Source organism: Macaca fascicularis, chromosome 4, assembly GCF_037993035.2.
Source record: "Macaca fascicularis isolate 582-1 chromosome 4, T2T-MFA8v1.1".
Classification (NCBI taxonomy): Eukaryota; Metazoa; Chordata; class Mammalia; order Primates; family Cercopithecidae; genus Macaca; species Macaca fascicularis.
In genome coordinates this window covers 29,236,651-29,246,961 of record NC_088378.1, presented here as the reverse complement: position 1 = coordinate 29,246,961, position 10,311 = coordinate 29,236,651, and the positions used below count along the sequence as shown (strand labels likewise).

At 46.0% G+C, this 10,311-nt stretch overlaps 1 long non-coding RNA gene across 1 annotated transcript; it reads left to right on the top strand.

The window, feature by feature from the left end:
- The first annotated feature begins 2,748 nt into the window (after window positions 1-2,748).
- LOC141410052 (uncharacterized) lies at window positions 2,749-10,311 on the top strand. Its single transcript, XR_012433408.1, has 2 exons — window positions 2,749-3,245; window positions 9,249-10,311. It is a non-coding gene; the product is annotated as an uncharacterized lncRNA (long non-coding RNA).

Here is a 10,311-nt window from a genome sequence, read left to right as displayed (position 1 = left end):
TAAACAAAAAAAATTCTCATAAGCAACACAGTTTGTAGACAATTTCAGGGTATCCACAGGTTCCCCTAAAGTGTATATGGGTCCAAGTAAAGAATCCCTCTAATGAGAGTCTTCTAATTTCAAACATCTTTCCTTTCAATTGACTCAAGTACATTGTGCCAAATCTCCTTCCTTGCTCACTGCTTTAAAGTGGAACCACCTTCTGTGGAAATAAATTGATTCTTATTTCCTCTAACCGAATGCTAGAGGAAGATGCTTGACCCACACATCATTGAAATATGTCTTTGGTTTTGTGAAATAGAAACAGGCTTGCCAATTTCCCTTTCTCAGCAGAAAAGGAAAGGAAGGGTATTTGGTAAAAAGGGATTCAGGACATTCAATATGATTATCCACTATATTAGTTTCCTATTACTATTGTAACAAATTACCATAAACTTAGCACAAACTTATTATCTTACAGCTCTGGAGGTCAAAATGTGCCTCATTAAACTAAAATCGAGGGGCAGGCCACACTGCAATCCCTCCTGGAAGCTCTAAGGGACAATCTAATTTTCCTGTCTTTTTCAGCTTTAGAGTCTGCCTGCATTCCTTGGCTTATGGCCCCTTCCATCTTCAAAGCCAGCAATGGTCAGTTGAGTCTTTATTCCATCACATCTCTTTGGCATTCACTCTTCTTCTTCCCTTTTCCACCTTTAAGAACCCTTGAGATTACATCTCACTCATTGGGATAATCCAGGATAATCTCCCTATTTTAAGTTCAGCTGATTAGCAAAGTTAATTCCATTTGCTACCATTCTCCTTTGCCATGTAATATAGAAATATTTACAAGTTCTGGAAAAATTACCACAGATATCCTTAAGAGGCTACTAGCCTACCTACTAGAGTCAAACATCTTGGTGTCTTTAATGATATAGTAGGAGTAAATCATGTTACAAACCCTGATGTACATATGCAGTTTACAAAAGCAAGAAGTTGGCACTGCATTTTGAGTTTTCGCAATAACAATTTATTTTTAGATAGTAATGTCCCCTCCAAAAATTCATATCATCTTTAAAGAATGTCCCTCAAAAACTACTTATACTCAATTTATAATTTTTCAGCAACTTGACGTCTTCCAACTTCTGATCAATTAGGAAACTGGAGAAATTCTTTACAGCTCTCTACACAAAGTTAAGATAACTCACATGTATTTCGCAAAGAAAGTTGCAAATACAGACAGAAATACCCATGGAGACTAAATCAAGCCTGCATGAATCAGGAGGAGCTCAAAGCAAATCAACGCATTGTTGGCAAAAGAAGACAAGGCTGCTTACAAGGAACCAGAAGGGTTACACTGCACATTCACCAGTTAGCTTGCAGCCCCATTGCTTCATGGCAGCAATCTCTAGAAAGCCCCTTATTACATCCTTCTGCAAATCCAACATCCTCATCTTCCTTATCCTCCTAGATCTTTTTGGTCATTGCTTTTGTGTTCCTCCAGTGGACTGTCTGACTTTGCTTCTGATTCTTGATCCTTCTTTTTTTATCTTTTATCTTTCCATTTTTTAATTTTTAATTTTTTAGAGACAGGTTCTGTTTCCCAAGCTGGAGTGATCATAACTCACTGCAGTTTCAAACTCCTGGCATCAAGTGATCCTCCCATCTAAACCTCCCGAGTAGCTGGGATAAAGGCACAAACCATACCTGGCTTGGTATTTCCTTTATTTAGCACCACTTACTATCATAAAAATGGCTTCCAGGTCATTATCCTAACCACGTTTAATACAAGCCCCAATATCCTTGGCATTTATTCGGTTCTTAGTCATATTTAATGTTGTTGCTGAACCAGTCTTCAAAAAACCGATTCCATGCCTTTTTTCTCCTTGTATTAGTCCATTCTTGCATTGCCATAAAGAACTACCTGAGACTAGGTAATTTATAAACAAAAGAGATTTCATTGGTTGTACAGGAAGCACAGATGCAGAAACCTACAATCATGGTAGAAGGTGAAGGGGAAGCAGGCATTGTCTTCACCTGGTGGAGGAGAAGAGAAAGAGAGCAAAGGGGGAAAGTGCTACACTCCATTAACCAGATCTCATGAGAATTCACTCACTTTCACAAGAACAGCAAGGGGGAAGTCAGCCACCATGATCTAATCACCTCCCACTGAGAAGTGACTACATGTTAACAGCACTTGCTTGCTCTCGGTGCCTCCTCAGCCTCCGCCTCCACTCTAGTCACGCTTGAGGAGCCCTTCAGCCCACCACTGCGCTGTGGGGGCCCCTCTCTGGGGCTGGCCGAGGCTGGAGCCGGCTCCCTCTGCCGGCAGGAAGGTGTGGAGGGAGAGGCGCGGGTGGGAGACCGGGCTGAACAGCGCTCATGGGCTGGCGTGGGTTCCGGGTGGGCGTGGGCTTGGCAAGCCCTGCACTTTTTGTGGCCAGCTGGTGCCTGCTGGGCTTGATCGGGGACAAGCTCCCTCTGGGCTACCCTAATGCCTGGGCTAGGTGCTGCAAAGTCCTGTGGCAAGTGCCCTTGAGAGGTGAAGCCAGCTGGGCTTCTGGGTTGGGTGGGGACTTGGAGAACTTTTGTGTCTAGCTAAAGGGTTGTAAATGCGCCAATCAGCACTCTGTGTCTAGCTAAAGGACTGTAAATGCACCAATCAGCACCCTGTCAAAATGGACCAATCAGCTCTCTGTAAAATGGACCAATCAGCAGGATGTGGGTGGGGTCAGATAAGGGAATAAAAGTAGGCTGCCTGATCCAGCAGCTGCAGTCCCCTTCCAAGTTGTGGAAGGTTTGTTCTTTGCTGTTCACAATAAATCTCTCAATGCTGCTCACTCTTTGGGTCCATGCTGCCTTTATGAGCTGTAACACTCACTGCAAAGGTCTGCAGCTTCACTCCTGAAACCAGCGAGACCACGAACCCACTAGCAGGGAGGAACAACTCCGGACAGGAGGGACGAATGACTCCAGATGTGCCACCTTTAAGAGCTGTAACACTCACCGAGAAGATCTGCAGCTTTACTCCTGAAGCCAGAGAGATCACGAACCCACTGGAAGGAAGAAACTCCGGACGCTTCTGAACATCTGAAGGAACACACTCTGGTCACACCATCTTTAAGAATGTAACACTCACCGCGAGGGTCTGCGGCTTCATTCTTGAAGTCAGCAAGACCAATAACCCACCAATTCTGTACACATTTTGGTGACCACGAATGGACTATCACCTATTGCCAAGCGGTGAGACTATCGCCTATCGCCAAACGGTGAGTACCATCGGACTCCTTGTGCTTGCTATTCTGTCCTATTTTTCCTTAGAATTCGGTGGCTAAATACCGGGCATGTGTCGGCCAGTTAAAAGCGACTAGTGCGGCCACTGGACTAAAGACACAGGTGTCGGGCTTTCTGGGAAAGGGCTCTCTAACAACTCCCGACTCTTTGGAGTTGGGATCATTGGTTTGCCTGGAACCGGCTTTTGCTTTTCCTGTATTTCTGGGCTGAGCCAAGGGTCAACAGAGAGGAAAGCCGTTCAACTCCAGGGTCCCGACAGCAAGTTGGTTGATCGTGCGGCCATGAGCGGAACTCTCAAAGGCATGTTGGCCAAGGGAGGCTCTATTCTATTCTATCTACCCTGACCTTTGCCTCCTGGGTCCCAATGCCTGCCAGACAAACTTCTTCTCACCTCTCTTCTCTGAGGCTAGTCCTGATTCTAAAAACCACTCCGTCTCTGGTGCTTTTCTAGTTTCTCCTGTAAGAATGATTTCTAGTATAAACTCCAGGACTTTGCTACCTTCTTTAGGCACCCGGGCTCGCCAATCAGAAAGACATAATTTTTCCCAAAGCCCCGTCATAGGGGGGACTATCTGGAGTTTTAGGATCCCTCCTCAGACAAGCAGGGCTAACAAAAGCTGTTCCTGAAGCTAGAATATGGGAAGCCTCAGAAATTTTATCCTTCCTATTCCTATAAGTGTGGACAAAAGGCGTCACTCTTCCAACTCTGGAGATCCCTTCCCTCCCTCAGGGTATGGCCCTCCACTTCGTTTTTGGGGCCTAACATCTTTACAGGACACGGGTAAGGTTCCAATACTAACAGGAGAATGCTTAGGACTCTAACAGGTTTTCGAGAATGTGTCAGTAAGGGCCACTAAATCCGATTTTTCTTGGTCCTCCTTGTGGTCTAGGAGGACAGGCAAGGGTGCAGGTTTTCGAGACTGTGTCGGTAAGGGCCACTAAATCCGACTTTCCTTGGTCTTCCTTGTGGTCTGGGAGGAAAACTAGTGTTGCTGCTGCTGCATCAATGAGCTCAACTATTCCGATCAGCAGGGTCCAGGGACCATTGTGGGTTCTTGGGCAGGGGGAGAAAGAAAACAAACCAAAACCGCGGGAAGTTTTGTCTTTCAGATGGGAAACACTCTAGCATCAACGTGCTCACCCTTAAAATGCATCCTAAGCCATTAAGACCAATTTGACCTGCAAACCCTGAAAAAGAGGCGGCTCATTTTTTTCTGCCTATGGCCTGTCCCCAATATTCTCTCTCTGATGGGGAAAAATGGCCACCTGAAGGAAGTACAAATTACAATACTATCCTGCAGCTTGACCTTTTCTGTAAGAGGGAAGGTAAATGGAGTGAAATACCTTATGTCCAAGCTTTCTTTTCATTGAAGGAGAATACACAACTATGCAAAGCTTGCAATTTACATCCCATAGAAGGACCTCTCAGCTTACCCCCTTTTCCTAGCCTCCATATAGCTCGCCTTCCTATTAATGATAATCTTCCTCTAATCTCCCCTGCCTCAAAGGAAATAAGCAAAGAAATCTCCAAAGAACCACGAAACCTCTGCCCAGGCTATCCGTTATGTGCCCTTCAAGCTGTAGGGGGAGGGGAATTTAGTCCAACCCAGGTACATGTCCCTTTCTCCCTCTCTGATTTAAAGCAGAGCAAGGCAGACCTGGGGAAGTTTTCAGATGATTGTGATTCATACATAGATGTCCTACAGGGTCTAGGGCAAACCTTCAGCCTCGCTTGGAGAGATGTCATGCTACTGTTAGATCAAACCCTGGCCTTTAATGAAAAGAATGCAGCTTTAGCTGCAGCCCGAGAGTTTGGAAATACTTGGTATCTTAGTCAAGTAAATGATAGAATGACAGCCGAAGAAAGGGACAAATTCCCCACCGGTCAGGAAGCCATCCCCAGTATGGATCCCCACTGGGGCCTTGACTCCAATCATGGGGACTGCAGTCATAAACATCTGTTGACCTATGTTCTAGAAGGACTAAGGAGAATTAGGAAAAAGCCTATGAATTATTCAATGATGTCCACCATAACTCAGGGAAAGGAAGAAAATCCTTCTGCCTTCCTCGAGCAGCTATGGGAGGCCTTAAGAAAATATACTCCCTGTCACCCGAATCACTCAAGGGTCAATTGATTCTAAAAGATAAGTTTATTACCCAATCAGCCAAAGATATCAGGAGAAAGCTCCAAAAGCAAGCCCTGGGCCCTGAACAAAATCTGGAGGCATCATTAAACCTGGCAACCTCGGTGTTCTATAATAGGGACCAAGAGGAACAGGTCCAAAATTAAAAGCGAGATCAGAGAAAGGCCACAGCCTTAGTCATGTCCCTCTGACAAAAAATCCTTGGTAGTTCAGAAAGAACAGAAAATGGAGCAGGCCAATCACCTGGTAGGGGTTGTTATCAGTGTGGTTTACTAGGACACTTTAAAAAAGATTGTCCAATGAGAAACAAGCCACCCCCTCATCCATGTCCACTATGCCAAGGCAATCGCTGGAAGGTGCCACTGCTCCAGAGGACAAAGGTTCTCTGGTTCAGAAGCCCCCAAACAGATGATCCAAAAACAGGACTGAGGGTGCCTGGGGCAAGCGCCAGCTCATGTCATCCCCCTCACTGAGCCACGGGTATGCTTAACCATTGAGGGCCAGGAAATTGACTTCCTCCTGGATACTGGTGCAGCCTTCTGAGTGTTAATCTCTTGTCCCAAACGACTGTCCTCAAGGTTTGTTGCCATCTGAGGAATCCTGGGACAGCCTGTAACCTGGTATTTCCCCCACCTCCTCAGTTGTAATTGGGAGACTTCACTCTTTTCACATGCCTTTCTTGTTATGCCTGAAAGTCCCATACCCTTATTAGGGAGAGACATATTAGCCAAAGTTGGAGCTATTATCTACATGAATATGGGGAACAAGTTACCCATTCATTGTCCCCCTACTTGCAGAGGGAATCAACCCTGAAGTCTGGGCATTGGAAGGACAATTTGGTAGGGCAAAAAATGCCCACCCAGTCCAAATCAGGCTAAAAGACCCCACCACTTTTCCTTATCAAAGGCAATATCCCTTAAGACCTGAAGTTCATAAAGGTTTATAGGATATTGTTAAACATTTAAAAGCTCAAGGTTTAGTAAGAAAATGCAGCACTCCCTGCAACACCCCAATTCTAGGAGTACAAAAACCAAATGGTCAGTGGAGTCTACTGCAAGATCTTAGATTCATCAATGAGACGGTAATTCCTCTATATCCAGTTGTACCCATCCCCTATACCCTGCTCTCTCAAATACCAGAGGAAGCAGAATGGTTCACTGTTCTGGACCTCAAGGATGCCTTCTTCTGTATTCCCCTGCACTCTGACTCCCAGTTTCTCTTCGCCTTTGAGGATCCCACAGACCACACATCCCAACTTATGTGGACGGTCTTGCCCCAGGGGTTTAGGGATAGCTCTCACCTGTTTGGTAAGGCACTGACCCAAGATCTAGGCCACTTCTCAAGTCCAGGCACTCTGGTCCTTCAGTATGTGGATGATTTACTTTTGGCTACCGGTTTGGAAGCCTCATGCGAGCAGGCTACTCTAGATCTCTTGAACTTTCTAGCTAATCAAGGGTACAAGGCATCTAGGTCGAAGGCCCAACTTTGCTTACAGCAGGTTAAATATCTAGACCTAATCTTAGCCAGAGGGACCAGGGCCCTCAGCGAGGAACGAATACAGCCTGTACTGGCTTGTCCTCACCCTAAGACATTAAAACAGTTGTGGGAGTTCCTTAGAATCACCGGCTTTTGCCAACTATGGATCCCCAGGTACAGTGAGATAGCCAGGTCCTTCTATACTCTAATCAAGGAAACCCAGGGGCAAATACTCATCTAGTAGAGTGGGAACCAGAGGCAGAAACAGCCTTCAAAATCTTAAAGCAGGCCCTAGTACAAGCTCCAGCTTTAAGCCTTCCCACAGGACAAAACTTCTCTTTATAAGTCAGAGAGAGAGCAAGGATAGCTCTTGGAGTCCTTACTCAGAATCGTGGGACAACCCCACAACCAGTGGCATACCTAAGTAAGGAAATTGAGGTAGTAGCAAAAGGCTGGCCTCACTGTTTATGGGTAGTTGCAGCGGTGGCCGTCTTAGTGTCACAGGCTATCAAAACAATACAAGGAAAGCATCTTTCTGTCTGGACTACTCATGATGTAAATGGCATGCTAGGTACCAAAGGAAGTTTATGGTTATCAGACAACCGCCTACTTAGATACCAGGCGCTACTCCTTGAGAGACTGGTGCTTCAAATGCGTACATATGTGGCCCTCAACCCTGCCACTTTTCTCCCAGAGGATGGGGAACCAATCGAGCATGACTGCCACCAAATTATAGTCCAGACTTATGCTACCCAAGATGATCTCTTAGAAGTCCCCTTAGCTAATCCTGACCCTAACTTATATACCGATGGAAGTTCATTTGTGGAGAATGGGATACGAAGGGCAGGTTATGCCATAGTTAGTGATATAACTGTACTTGAAAGTAAGCCTCTTCCCCCAGGGACCAGTGCCTGGTTAGCAGAACTAGTGGCACTTACCTGAGCCTTAGAACTGGGAAAAGGAAAAAGAATAAATGTGTATACAAATAGCAAGTATGCTTATCTAATCCTACATGCCCGTGCTGCAATATGAAAATAAAAGGAGTTCCTAACTTCTGGGGGAACCCCCATTAACTACTACAAGGAAATTATGGAATTATTGCACGCAGTGCAAAAACCCAAGGAGGTGGCAGTATTACACTGCCAAAGCCATCAAAATGGGAAAGAGAAAGGGAGAACAGCAGCATGAGCAACTGGCAGAGGCAGCAGACAGGAATGAGACGGAAAGTCAGAGAAAGAGAGAGAGAGAGGAAGAAACAGAGAAATAAAAAGAGGGAGTCAGAAAGAGAGAAAGAGAGACAAAGAGGGAGTCAGTAAAAAAGAGAGGAGGAGAGAGATAAAGAGGGAGTTGGAAAGAGAGAAATGAAGAAGTCAAAGAGAAAGAGAGATGGAAGTAGTAAAGAAAAAACAGTGTACCCTATTCCTTTAAAAGCCAGGGTACAGTTAAAACCTATAATTGATAATTGAAGGCCTTCTCTGTAACCTTAAAACACTCCAATACCACCTTGTTTTCAGTGTAAACAAGGGCGTAGCCTGAAAGCACTGAGGCCACTGACAACCCGTAGCCTTCCTATCAAAAATCCTTAACCCAGCAGGTTTCCTAATGGGATCTAAATCTGAATGTCCAACCGGACAAAGGAGGAACTCCCTTCAGGACAGGACTATAGATGGTTCCTCCCAGGGGATTAAGGAAAAAGACACAATGGGTATTTAGTAAGTGATAAGGACACTCTTGTAGAAGCAGAATTAGGAAAATTGCCTAATAATTAGTTTGCTCAAACGAGCGAGCTGTTTGCACTCAGCCAAACTTTAAAGTACTTACAGAATCAGGAAAGAGCCATATATACCAATTTTAAGTTAATATGAACTGAACGAGCTCTTATTAATAGCAAAGAATAATTAAAATCCCAAACTTACAAGGTTTTCAACAAAAGTAAAGTTTGCTAAAAGTTAACAGTGTAACAAGTGTTACCCTACTACCACACACTTTCTTTCTCAGTTTGCAAGAGATAAAGAAATCTAGCCTTACTCTACAATCCCAAATAGACTCTTTGGCAGCAGTGACTCTCCAAAACCACCAAGGCCTAGACCTCCTCACTGCTGAGAAAGGAGGACGCTGAACCTTCTTAGGGGAAGAGTGTTGTTTTTACACTAACCAGTGAGGGATAGTATGAGATGCCGCCCGGCATTTACAGGAAAAGGCTTCTGGAATCAGGCAGCGCCTTTCAAATTCTTATACCCACCTCTGGAGTTGGGCAACATGGCTTCTCCCCTTTCTAGGTCCTGTGGCAGCCATCTTGCTGTTGCTTGCCTTTGGACGCTGTATTTTTAACCTCCTTGTTAAATTTGTTTCCTCTAGAATCGAGGCCATCAAGCTACAGATGGTCTTATAAATGGAAGCCCAAATGAGTTCAACTAACAACTTCTACCGAGGACCCCTGGACCGACCCACCGGTACTTTCACTGGCCTGGAGAGCTCCCAACTGGAGGACGCTACAACTGCAGGGACCTTTCATCGCCCCTGTCCAGCAGGAAATAGCTAGGGCGGTCATCTGCCAAATTCCCAACAGTAGTTGGGGTGTCCCGTTTAGAGGGGGGATTGAGAGGTGACAACATGCTAGCAGCCCTCGCTCACTCTCAGTGCCTCCTCGGCCTCGGTGTCTGTTCTGGCCACACTTGAGGCGTCCTTCAGCCCACCACTATGCTGCGGGGGCCCCTCTCTGGGGCTGGCTGAGGCCGGAGCTGGCTCCCTCTGCTGGGAGGGAGGTGTGGAGGGAGAGGCGCGGGTGGGAGCTGGGGCTGCACGTGCACTCACGGGCCAGCGTGGGTTCTGGGTGGGCACGGGCTCGGTGGGCCCTGCACCCTTTGTGGCCAGCTGGTGCCTGCTGGGCTTGATCAGGGGACAAGCTCCCTCTGGGCTACCAGAGTGCCCAGCCTAGGTGATGCAAAGTCCCATGGCAAGTGCCATTGAGAGGTAAAGCTGGCTGGGCTTCTGGGTCGGGTGAGGACTTGGAGAACTTTTGCGTCTAGCTAAAGGATTGTAAACGCACCAATCAGCACTCTGTGTCTAGCTAAAGGATTGTAAATTCACCAATCAGCACTCTGTGTCTAGCTAAAGGTTTGTAAATGCACCAATCAGCTCTCTGTGTCTAGCTAATCTGGTAGGGACTTGGAGAACTTTTGCATCTAACTAAAGGATTGTAAATGCACCAATCAGCACCCTATCAAAGCGGACCAATCAGCTCTCTGTAAAATGGGCCAATCAGCTCTCTGTAAAATGGACCAATCAGCAGGATGTGGGCGGGGCTAGATAAGGGAATAAAAGCAGGCTGCCTGACCTAGCAGTGGCAAGCTGCTTGGGTCCTTTTCCAGGTTGTGGAAGCTGTGTTCTTTTTCTCTTTGCAATAAATCTTGATGCTGCT